Below are 12,287 nucleotides of genomic sequence, written 5' to 3'. Positions count from 1 at the left end.
CAATTCAAGTGAAATGTTGAATGAATTAGAAGCTGAAGTTTATTCTTTCTCCCCACTCTTTCTGATGACATTTTTATGTATGTTAGTTTTTAGTTTGGGCAAGGTGTTTCTCTTAGTCACATGCTTTTGTGCTCTAGAGGCTTAGAGCCTCTATTTATTTTAAGAAGCTCCTGTTAACCTCTTTTCACCTGTGCTCTGTTTTCTGGCCCTTGTTCTTCTCTTGTTGACTCCCTGAGGGTACACAGATGGTAGCCTGGAAGCCAAATGGAGTGATACTGAGGGACTGAGAGAGGGATAATTAAAAAAGAAAGGGAAAAGGAGGGGAGGGGGTTGAAAAGCTGTGCTCACAGACTCTTCTAACGGCAAAACCCTGGTGCATATCAGTGTGCTGGATCTTGTCAAGATGCAGGTAATAAATAATTTTGGGAATGCAACCTACACGCATTTGGCTTGTTGGCTGTAACCATGTAGACCTGTTAAGTGAGCTAGCACCATTCCATCCCAAAGTGCTTTCTGTCAGCTGAGAAGGATCTGCCCATCCACATGCAGTGCCATAGGTACCCTGTGGACGTCAGCCTCAGGGGCACCACATCAACAGAATGCTTCAGCATTTCTCACATGCACATTAAGCCCTCTGACACAGGCTGAATTCAACCTGTGTGCAGGAAGGAGTTATTCTCACCACTGCAGTCTGGTAGGGATTAACCAGCATTTTATCAGAGGATAAGGAAATGCCGTGATTTACAGATAACTTCAGTCAGTTTGTTTACTTTTTTAGCATAGTGCTTTTTGGCATAATAAGCGAAACCCCAAAATATTCTCAGAGAAAGCTGATATGTATCCAAAGTGCTTTATAAAACGAGGCATTAAAAGAAAACCCAGTAAGTAAATGCAAATGCTCTTAGCACACAAAATATTACAGCTCTGTAACCTGTTAGTACAGCATTGTACCAGCTTCCTACGTTTGCACAGGAAATGCAGCCAAGCTCATAAAAAGAACAGTGTAGCCGGACTGACGATAAAGGCTGCAGAAACCAGCCGCGGTGGAGGCAGCTCAGTCATTAAGCAGGCGGCTCCCGCAAAGGGAACGAGCAGAGGACACCTAGCGGTGGCTGCTAAGGTGGGGAGCTGCTCCTGCAAAGCGCTTGGGCTGCTGGGGGGCACTCCTCGAGAAAAGGCAGCAACGTTTTCTGATGATCCAGTTTTCCTTCAGAGCAAGAGTTGCAGAGTAAAGCATGACTGTCAGCAAGGGGGGTGTAGTCAGCAATTGCTGTGAGGAGTCTGAGCTCCAGGAAGCCGACTGGGTTTTGGAGTGAAGGAGTCTCGCTGCAGTGAGCGTCCCTGTAAGCAGTGCTGTGAGGAAAGCTTGGGCAGCAGTGAAATCACAAGCAAGTGCTGACAGTCTCACTGAGTGTTCCTTGCACCTCCCGTAATTCCCCATCATTCCACTGATGTTTCCTGGAGAGCTTTTAAAGAAGTGAACCTTCCAGGAAGGACATGGTCTATGATATAATTCAAATAGAAAACACAGTTTTGTTCACTTGCAGTTGTTGGGTGAGTTTTATTTTTAATGGATAGTAGTCTCACAAAATCATAGAAATGTTTTGAGTTGGAAGGATCCCTTAAAGGCCATCTAGTCCAACTGCAATGCACAGGGACACCTACAGCTCGATCAGATTGCTCAGAGCCCCGTCCAGGCTGACCCTGAGTGCCTGCGGAGGCGGGACATTCACCTCCTCTCTCAGCAACCTGTGTCAGTGCCTCACCGCCCCTACAGTAAAAGACTTCCTTGTCACCTAAAATGTATCTTATCCTGAGTACCTTGGATGTTTGGCATACACTTGGCAGTTCCTTTCTATTAAAACCTTCCCCAGTTTTCAGCACGGGGAGGAGAAGCTTGCGGGGCAGCGGAGCGGCATTGCAGGGCAGCAGGCAGCCGGCCGCCCGTGCTGCGCCAACCGGTACAACCAAAACAGTACTTGTGCGTGAGATGGGTGTAGGTGGAGGGACGAATGAGCAGGAGGGCTGAAAAAATGAAACAGCCATGGGTTGTTCTGTTGGGTTCTGTCGGAACAGCCTTTATTTCCACTGATGTTGCAGGTAGCAAATGGAAGTGAGCGCGTCGGTGCTGATAAGTGTCTTCTGTTTTGCAACTTCCGTGCGCACGGCCTCTTGCAGAACTGGCCGCAGAGCGGGAATAGGGAAATTCAAATCCCCAAACCAGATTTCGGTTTGCCTACCAGAACGCGTGGAGGAGGGAGCGGAAAATGCGGTTGCCCGGCCGAGGCTCATTTGGGAGGCAAACCAGGAGTGCTGAGGGCTGTGCCAAAGGGGGAGAACATCTCCATTCCTAACCGCCCGCAGTTTGCGATCGGTGCACAGGAGCAGACCTCGCGGGGCAGCTCCAAGAACACGAGCCATCGATACGGGCTTCCTCGGCTCGGAGCTGTGGGTGAGAGCCGCGGGCGCTGGGGGACAGCAGCAGCTATAAGCGCCAACGGGCGTCGTCGTCCAAGGACTTGACGCGGGGCGGAGGCGCAGCGAGGGCACGGAGCGGAGTTCCGTTGAGGCTCTGCTCAAGCCCTACGGTGACTGAGGGACTCCCATACTCCTTCCCTCGGCCCCACCTGTTGCTCGCCGCCGGCCGCCCAACCCAACGCCGAGGCGCCCCGCCGGGGGAAGGAGGCGGCCGGCACGCCGTGGGGTGGGGCCTGGCGGTTCGGTTGCGCGACAGAGCGAGCTGCCAATAGGGAGTTCGTGCTCCCCCGGGACCGAGCCGGCGGAGCCAATGAAGGCGGGACCAGCAGGAGGCGGGGCTTGAGTGCTTGCGGGGGACGGAGGGAGCGGGCGTGAGCGGGACTGATCCCGCCCCTCCCTCCGCCTCCCCTCCCGTCCGGCGACGGAGCGCACTCGAGAGCCAGCGCCGGGCAGAGCGCGAGGGAGCGAGAGGCGACCGGGGGAGCGGCGCGCGGGATCCCAGCGGTCATCCTCCGGCCGCTTTCGTTCGCGGCTCCGCGCTCCGAGAGACGGACAGAGAGGGAGGAGCGGCGAGGGGGCGGCGGTGCCCGCGTGGGCGATGGGGGTCCCGCGGCTGGAGCGAGGGCTGCGGCGGCTGCAGGTAAGGGAGGAGAGGAGCCGGTGCGGGAGGGGAGATCTCTGGGGACGCGGGAGCATTTCTCACCGCCGGGTGCCTCGGGGGTCCCCGTGCTGCGCGCGACGGAGCTCCGCTTCGGGCTCTCCGGGCCGAGGGGGCGGCAGCGGTCCGGCGGAGCGCCGGAGGGGATCGCTCGCTTTCCGAGTGGCGCCGCGATCCGCCGCATACGTAACGCCCGGCGCCTCGGGGCGGTCCTGCCCCGCTGGGAGCAGCTCTGCTCCGGCACGGGGCTCCGAGCTTCGAAGCTTGCTGTAGGGATCGTTGCAATCGTGGAGTTAGTTTGCCCGGAGAACGTTGCTCCGGGGCCGGCCGCTGCTGCACCTCGCGTCGAGGAGAGCGGTGGGAGGCTGTTCAGCCCCTGCTGCTTCTTGAAGCGGATTTCGTGCTTTTTACTTAGTTACCGCGTATGAGTCTCAACCTGCGTTTCGATCTGTATCCTTCAGCACTCTTTGTTGCCATGTATTCCTCAGGGGTGGCTGCTGCGGTCCATTTTCTAAACTCACCGCTCGGTTCGCTACCTGAGAGCCACTCGGGATGGACCTGACGCGGGTCTGTTCTTTCGGCCCTGTCGCTTTGGGGGCCGCGTGTCGGTGCGGTGCGGAGGCAGCTTTCCTGGCAAAGACAACTCCGAAGTTGCCAAATGTCAAATGCGGCTGTTAGCGTTCACGGAGCTGGGCAGGCGATGGGTACCGGGTCGCTTTAATGCGTTGGTAGTCCCAGTGTCTGCTTTCGGTCCGGCTTCGCTAGGGGAAATGAGTTTGTGTTTTCTGCATCATAAAAACTAGAAGTTAACAGAGAATTGCTTACATTAATTTTCCCAAGCTCTTTTGTGTGCGGCTTTCACTTCTACGAGCTAACGCTAGATGGCTTTCTTATCTCAGATATCCCACGGAGAAGGGAAGCGTGTAATCTGTTTCTGCAGCCTACTATTTCTGTTTTTGTCTATTTTGTTCTTTCGTGTGAATAGTAAACTGCCTTCTGCATCAGTTTGGCGCTGATGGGAGCAGAGCAGAATTTAGTTTGCTTACTGGCTGACATCATTCAGCTATTTGACCTGCTTGTCTTCATGCTTATGGACAGTATTTCCTACATGCTGCTACCAACAGCTAAAGGAAGTTTATTTGGTTGGAAGATAGCTCTGAACAATATTTGCATTTCTTTAAAGGAAGGCAGCTGCATAGGAAAGGCTGTTTGAAAATTGACAGAAACAACAATTCAATCTCAGTTATTACTACTGAGTCAGGCTGCATTTTAAAAAGGGCCACAGTACGCTTGTCAGCTAAATTTTCTTCAGATCCTATCCATAACTGCTTTAGACAGAAATATTTTAGAGACTGGATTCAGGAACACAGGGCATCGCAGCCTGCTGGGGATAGGAATGCATAGGCCTGATGCTCTATTCGTCTTGTTCTTTAGTCTTTCCAAAACTGTGCCTGTTAGCAGTGGACTCCAGCATTTCCTCTCTGTATCTTTGCTACTATCTCTGAGATACTTAAATCTGATCTTTGAAATGTTTCATTATTAATGCAGAAATGTTTAAATCATCATGAGCGATGATGTGTTAGGGATGTTTAAACACCACTTAAGCTCCACAACAGTTTATTTATAATTCATGTAGCATTCATAAAAAACAAGATCATGGGGAAGGCTCTGAATGTGTACTGTCTTGGTTTGGTAAGTCCATTGTGTTAGTTTATCAGGTCATGCAGCGCTTTAGATGTAACAAGAAGGAATATGTGCTTGTAAGGATGCCAGGCTGTTTCACCAATCATGTTGGATCAATTAAAGGTGTCATTCATATATCTGCCAAGGGTATGATGTGAAACCTAGAGTTCAACAAAACCTTATTATTTATTTGTTTCTAGCTGGCATTTGCTTACTGTGCCAGTCAGACTATTTAAGATTTCTATTTTGTTATCATAAGAGAAAGATAATTCAGTCTTTCTTGTGGGCACTTACTGATAAGCACTATTACCCAAGTGCATTGTGAAATATTATTGCAGATGTTGAGTGAAACCAGGAACTAAGCAAAGCAGTGGTCACACAGGCAAAGCCTCTTTTACTGCCTGATGACCTTTACAAGTGAACTGAGGCAGTTCTTTCATCACTGTCAGCTTCACGTTGGGCATGGTAGCCGGTCATTGCCCCTAAGATTGTTATGTGCAGAGCAGCAGTTCTGTCTGCAGGAAGAAGTATTTGCTCCTTGCCTTAGCTGGGACTAAGATTACGGTTAGGTGGCTGGCTGTTAAAATATTACCAGTAGGTTCATGCATTTTACTGATGAGTGTTGTAGTTTGGTAAAGAGGAGTGAGAAATGTATCTTGTATTTTCTTACTAACGTTGCAAGCTCCTGGTTGTGGAAGGAGGGTGGAGTGCTGGGTTATCTTGTTTCTCACATTAGTCATCCAAAATTACCTAACAGTGGCCATCCTGACAACTTGAAATGAAGTCATGGTTTGAATGTTCCTTTCTCTTTCACTGCAATTTTTTGCTTTAAAGTGTTTTACTTCTATATTCCATTTGTGCTCAAGCTTGGTGGTGATTTGGGCAAGGAGCACTGTGAAGCAGTGAAGTAAAGAGGAGATGGCTGACTTTATTTGTGGTGCTGTACTTAAAGTAAAAAATGTCAATATGCTGAGCAGCATAATTTGTATTCAGTCTTTAAAACATTACTTCCTGTAAAGTTAAGAAAAGTATCACTTGCTCTCTTTATTTTTAAGAGGAATTTCATCCTCTTATAAATCTGAATGGTTCAGGAAATTTAGGCTTGGGGTGCACCTCAATATTTTTCTGCCCCATTTGGGCAAATACTGTAATAACTGTCTACAAATCTGAGAACCCAGTACCGAGCTCCAATTATGGAATTTGCATTCAGTAGGTGGAGAAGCATGTTTAACACTTTTCTATTAAAGAAACACTATTTATTTTAAATATAGATTGTGCTAAGAATACCATTAATTCTTCATAATGCTTGACAGTGGTGCCATATGACTTGATTTTTTTTTTCTTAAGAAATGTTTGGACTCTGTATTAATTAATCTCCTGAATGTGTAATGAATGTAATCAGCAACTGCTCCATCTTTTTGAACCCACAAGCAAACAGCCTTCCTGGACCTGTTGTGAAACATTTTAAGAATAGTAGGTGTTTGAAAGGAAGTAGACATTGTTTTAGCTACTGTTATCTGGAGAGTTTTGGATTCTTGAAGAAAATGACCTGTATTTGCTTAAGAATGGTTTTCTTTATTTGTTTAGGACTAAGAGACATAATGAAGAAAGATGCTGCAGTGGGAGGAGGGAATCCCTTGGAAATAAGGGAATCTAGAAAACTCTGTAGGAGAGGTATCAAGCTCTGCTGTAGTAGCTAGGAAGGCAGCAGTAGCTGAAGTTGTTCTGACTTCCCCTCCCCCTCAGCAGCTCTGTGAATTCAGATGCTTGAATAAAATTCTGAGCACGGGAGTTGGAGTTCTGCTACTGACTTTGATTCTTTTCTTACATAATGTCTTCATTTGTTGCCCTGAATCCTGCAGTGTGACACATCCAGCTTTGCAGACATTTTTATAATCCTCCCATAGCTTTTGCCATTCCTTCATTCTTCCCCCTCTCCCTTCACTCCCTGTTGCCCCATAACTTCTCACTGACACGGTGCCTATTGACTTTGATGGTGCTTCCTGCTGCCTCATCTTCTAGGTAGGTTTTTGAATCACAGGAATTTCAAAATGTAACTTCCCAGATTTAAGTGATATGAAAATGGTTTGATGGGTTTTATGTTAGAGGATACATAATACAGATACAGGGCTGTGATACAAATCAACAATCTGGGCTGCTGTTTCCCTTTCGGTTTACTAACCTCTATCTTAAATCTGATAGAGCCTATGAAGCTGTTTGCTTTTTTTTATTATTTATTTTATTTTTATTTTTTACTTGGGGCACTCGCTTATTCTGTATGGTGAGAGTGGAAAGGAAATTCTGAACTACCATGCAGTTACCCGTATTTTGTCCTTCAACTTGGATTTTCACACTTATTCCCATCACATCTGATAAGGCTATGAGAATTAAGTGGCAAGTTACGGGAGATAAGAACATAAGGGGGGAGTAAGAAGTGAATATGGCTTTCAAATGCATGTAGTATTAAAATCCTCGCTGCTTTTCTTTTTCCGTTCTCGTGGGGGAGTAGAAATGAATTCTGCAATTAATGCATAGTTAGCAAAACTGTCACTGCAAATGAGTGTTCTCTCTATCTCTTACATTTTGTGGAGGAGGCATTTGTGAAAGATAGGAAATCCTACTCTGTGGTCTCTCTTTTTTTCTTGTTTTTTTTTTTGTTTTTCTTTTACTTGTTTATTTATTCATTTATATATTTATTCATCTAAGAACTAATCTCACAGTTCCTCTGTGATTATTTTCTGTTGTGATTTTCAGTTCAAAGCCTATTATTTCCTACTTTTAGATACCTAAAGAACATTCAAGGAAACAAGTAAGTATTAAGTATTTTTCTAGGCTCTCAGCACTGAAAAATGAATACTTGACATGTACTGCAATATGAGAATTCACACTAAATGTGTGTGACATAAAGTGGGGGGAAAAATGTAGGAACAATGTGTCTTTGTATATGCATACATCCTAATGCATAATGTGATATCGTATATAGTGTGTATGCAAGCATACATCTCTTATTGTAGTGGCCAGCTGCTCTAGAAGAATTAGGAGCAGCTTAAGGTGATCAGGTTATCTCGCTGCTCTGCTGTAGTAAAGTAAGCCTTTGTGAGGTTGTCAGGACAACAGCTTATTATTTTTAGTCCTAGTGTGTTGTGTGTCTTTTTTTCCCCCCTCTATAGCAATGAAGGGAGCTGTTTCAAAGAGTGGTTGTGTTGCCACGCGAGGATTGCCAGCTGTGATTTGGGTTCAGCAGGATGCTCTGGGTTTGTCATGTAAAAATTCTAATTGATGATGAATGCAAACCCAGTGTGAGAACAATTTCATTCATTGGACTAATGCAAAACAACCCATTGTATTTATAAACCCATAGCCTTTTTTCTCAGCAGTATTGTTATTACTCTTTTGTTCTCTTCTATCTGAATCCCAGAGAAAAATGTTTTATGTTTGGCAGTATGGAACCTGTGATATGAGCTGAGACAAGATAGGAATTAGTTTAGGTCAGCATGCACTAGTCTGACACTGGAAAGCTAATAAGTGAAACCACTGGGAATTTCTGTTAGTTTACTTCATTGTATGTTTCACAAAAATGTGGTATGCAAATGGTGCTCCATGAGAAACTATACAGTTACTGTGTTCATTTTGCCATTTTGAAGGAACACTAATCTCATTGTACAGTAAATGAGGGTGGCAAGCTGAATGGCTGAAAGGTGCTTCTCAGCACGCAGTGCAAGAGTGGCAGTAATTTTGGCTGAAATAACTTAAAGGTTATTTGTATGTGTATGGGAACTGTTGAGTTGTGGCCTGAACCACTGATTGAGCACCTGGAAAAAGGACCAGTCAGCCCTGGGAGCGCAGGTGAAGGCAATTCAGCTGTGTGACTGGAAGGGGTGGAGCCTGGCTGCACCTCTCAGACCTCATTTAAGGGCTGACAGCCACTGGCGAAGGATCTCTGGTTGGAGATCCCTCCCTTGTGGAGTCGTTTCTGCAAGCTTGGGCTTTCAGAGATGGGTGAGCACCTTTACTTTACCTGTGAAATATCCATGCTGGTCCCCTTGCTGTTACATTCCTGTATTGCCTTTCCACCATGTTTATCTGTCCAATTGCTACAGTATGTCTAGGACTGGGAAACTTATTGGGATGTTTAGCCAGAACCGTTATATGAGGAAGGCTTTCAAATAACTTTGGGGATTATTTTTTTTTTAAATCTTAATGTGCTAACACACAGGATTTGTTTTGACACTTCCATAGTTGCCTTCATACTGCTGATATAAAGATATCCCTTAGTCTGATCCTCTAAGTCTTTGATCTGGATTGATCTGTATAAGTCAATTAAATGATGTCCAAGTAGCTAAAATCCATCATCAGAATGGTAACATTCTACTGCAAATTCCTTTTTTTGGGCAACTGAAACAACAGTTTATTCACAGAGTAAATTGACAGAACTATATAGACAGCTGTAGAAACTACCTAACAGAATCAGAAACTATTGGGATAAACCTGTGAATTCTCAAATGTTTTCTCCCTTACTTGACAGTTAGTCTGGAGGTGGTTGTCTTCCTCCTCTCAGATTCACTGCTACTCTGCAACTTTCTTGGTATGTTTGTACATTTCTTTCAGTCACACAGCCTTGTTTGCATAGGAAACCATTTCAAATTCATCTACTTGAAGATGATGAGACCAGTGGGGTAAACAGTGCTTGCTGTAATCCATAGCAGTTTGAGAACAGGTTTATTTCTACTTCAAGTGTGGAATTTAACCGATTTGCTAAGGGAAAGAGATCAGATGAGGTTATCTGGATTGGTGAAGAGCTGTAAAGATGGTAGTTCAGAATTCTACAACAAAAAACAGACAAGCAAATATCTGCTGAGCTCCAGCAGTGTTTTCTAGATGAGTTGAGGTTGCTACTGTTAGGGTAGAGGGAGTTGCTGGGAGCCTGAACTTTTGGTAACCTCTTCCCTGAAAAATCATTATTGTCATTGGAGCCTTCTGAATAAAGGGCAAGCACTGCTTCATTACCCTGTGAGTTTCTGAGACTTGATAATTTTGCTAATGTCAGTGCTTCTCTCACTCAGGGTGCTTTGGACTTTTTCTCCGTGGTTATGTAACTTCTACTAATGAAGTTTCTGTAGGTGTAATTATCCTTGATCTTCTCTATCAAATCTTGCTGAGTCAAACGACAGGCTCAAAAATTATTGTGGCAGAGGGGAGAGTTTCACTGTACGATTGGATAAAGCTTGTTGCCTTGTAAAATAGTTGTTAGAAGCACCTGACTATTCTTTTGCTTCATACTGCCCTGCAGCAAACAGGTATTTAAATTCATAATATTATTTTTAATTTTACTCTTGTAAAATTTTAGCTTTTAAGTACTGCTAAATATATAATAGTATACTATCAATTATGGAGTGTGCTGTTGTTCCTGGTAATGTGCATACAAACTGTCTTTATATGTGCAAGCAGTTAACTGAATATGTGCCTTGCTCTATATCTATGGAAATACAGTAGCTGCATGTTAGAACATTTGCATATATGCATAGTGATGTTTTCTCCTAGGAAGTAGATGTTGGATGTCATGTTTTCCTCTTTCTTATGTAGACTATACTCAGCAGTGTTAGCATTTGCTCATTTGACTATGTTCAGGATGCCTGTAGGTCAGAGGTGTTTAAAACTGCAATTTAAGCTTCTCCTGAGCCAATTCTTTTCTTTACCAGCTGTCTCAGCCACATCTTTCAGTATGATATTTGTTTGTGACAGCTCCAGGAATAACTGTGGGAAAAGTAATAATGCGCATCTCAAATATGTTAGATCCTCCTCACTGTGACTTAATATGAGATTACATGGTTGGGGGAAAAACAACACAACTAAGAAAAACCTGCCAAAAAATAAACTGTTCTTCATGGACACCCTGCAAGTCACCTTTGGGTCACTGTGAAAACTTAACTAGAAATCCAAGTGGAAGTCAACATATTTGTTGCATTTGTGTATGAAGGAGTAATAATTTGTACTGATAAATAATAACCTCCTTTTTAGTAGCTCTTCATTCTTTGTTAAAGCATGAAATCTTTCCCTTTGCATAATTCATGCATAAAGGGGATACTTTGAGTTTCCTTGCTTTGGTGGTGAAATAATATCTCTTTCCATGGGCTATATCTGCAGATGCTAAAATTTGAATCTTTTGTCTTTTCTGTTTTATGTATAAACATTCTTCATCTGTGTCCTCTTCCTTTAGAGGAAGAAATCTATTGCAATTGTTCCTTTGTTGTGTTTTTTTTTTTTTTTTTTTTTTTTAAACTTAAGCTATCATTAGATAGCCCTCAGTGAAGTCTGTGAGTATCTTTTACATGTTGCTTATTGATAAGTTTGTGGCCTTTCTGTATATTGCTTAAACAATAAATTCTATTAGCTAAGATTTAATATTGCTTATGGCAGTTTGTTCATCATCTTTTAGCATGATTTCACGGTGTCTGTATAATCAAGTTGCAATGTTATCTTTCCAATGGGAGGAGTAGAAGAATGGAAAAAGTGTCTGGATTGTCAGGCTTAAAAAGTTTACAGTCAGTGGTTCATACTTTGCCCAAAGACCAGTTAGAAGTGGCTGGGGACCTATCTTGTTTAGTACCTATATCAGTGACCTAGAAGAGGAAATGGGGCCTGTCCTCATCAAATTAGAATGTGACATCACATTACAGATGTTGATATGGTCAAGAACAGTGCTCTATGACTTAGATTGGAGGAATGGCCCATAATAAACATCGTGACCTGCAAGAAGGATAAATGTAAGGTCTTATGCTTGGGGTGGGGGCTGTAGAATCTCTTGCAGTAGTACATGCTGGGGACTGCCTGCTGGGAAATAGACTTGCTGAGAAGGACATGAGTCAATGTGCCTCTGTTCTGTAAAACCATGCAGATTGCTCTGAAAGTAATGCCTCCTATTTCATTTCTGTGGAAACTGCAGGGGATGCTTTGAGCACAGTAACACTATTTGATGGAGTAAATTCTCAGCTACAAAATATTGGTGTGAATTCAGTGCTTTGGGAGTTGGGTTAGATGATGTCCCAAGAGCATTCTAATGTGAATTATTCCATATAATACCATGTTCATTGATGATAGTTGGTCTGATAATTAAGAATTTTAGTTGATGTTCCACTATATTGTTTGAACTTCATCTATTGTGGTACAAAGTATTTCTCGATTATGGTACTGGAAAGATTTTTAATTTAAGCCCAAGAAATAGTCTTTTGTACTTACATTGTGTATTCTTGGTTTAAACCAGTTGACAAGTATTCCCAAAGAAGTTATTGGCAGTTAAAATATGTTATAACTATAATCCATAACAAAGGAATAAGCACTTGAAAAATGTCATTTTTTTTCAGTTATTGCTTCAGATATATATCGCTAACCTTGTCACTGAATTCTAAAACGTGATTAGCAATACTAGAATTTGAATGTGTGAACATCTGTTGAACTACTCAATTGGATT

General features: G+C 43.7%; 1 protein-coding gene across 3 annotated transcripts in view; it reads left to right on the top strand.

Annotated features, from left to right (window-relative positions):
• Positions 1-2,971: 2,971 nt before the first annotated feature.
• The window catches only part of SIPA1L2 (signal induced proliferation associated 1 like 2), a 138,902-nt gene continuing 129,586 nt past the window's right edge, over positions 2,972-12,287 (top strand). For 2 of the 3 annotated variants that reach the window (XM_042811135.1, XM_042811126.1), the window contains exon 1: positions 2,974-3,118. The gene's annotated coding sequence lies outside the window, so the exon portion shown is untranslated. Of the gene's footprint in view, positions 3,119-12,287 lie in introns of all 3 variants that reach the window. The other variant, XM_042811139.1, reaches the window with a different exon arrangement.

The sequence above is a fragment of the Centrocercus urophasianus genome, unplaced genomic scaffold (genome assembly GCF_019232065.1).
Source record: "Centrocercus urophasianus isolate 14NV4802_14NV808 unplaced genomic scaffold, USGS_Curo_1.0 seq_10, whole genome shotgun sequence".
Classification (NCBI taxonomy): Eukaryota; Metazoa; Chordata; class Aves; order Galliformes; family Phasianidae; genus Centrocercus; species Centrocercus urophasianus.
This window is presented reverse-complemented; position numbering and strand designations above follow the sequence as displayed.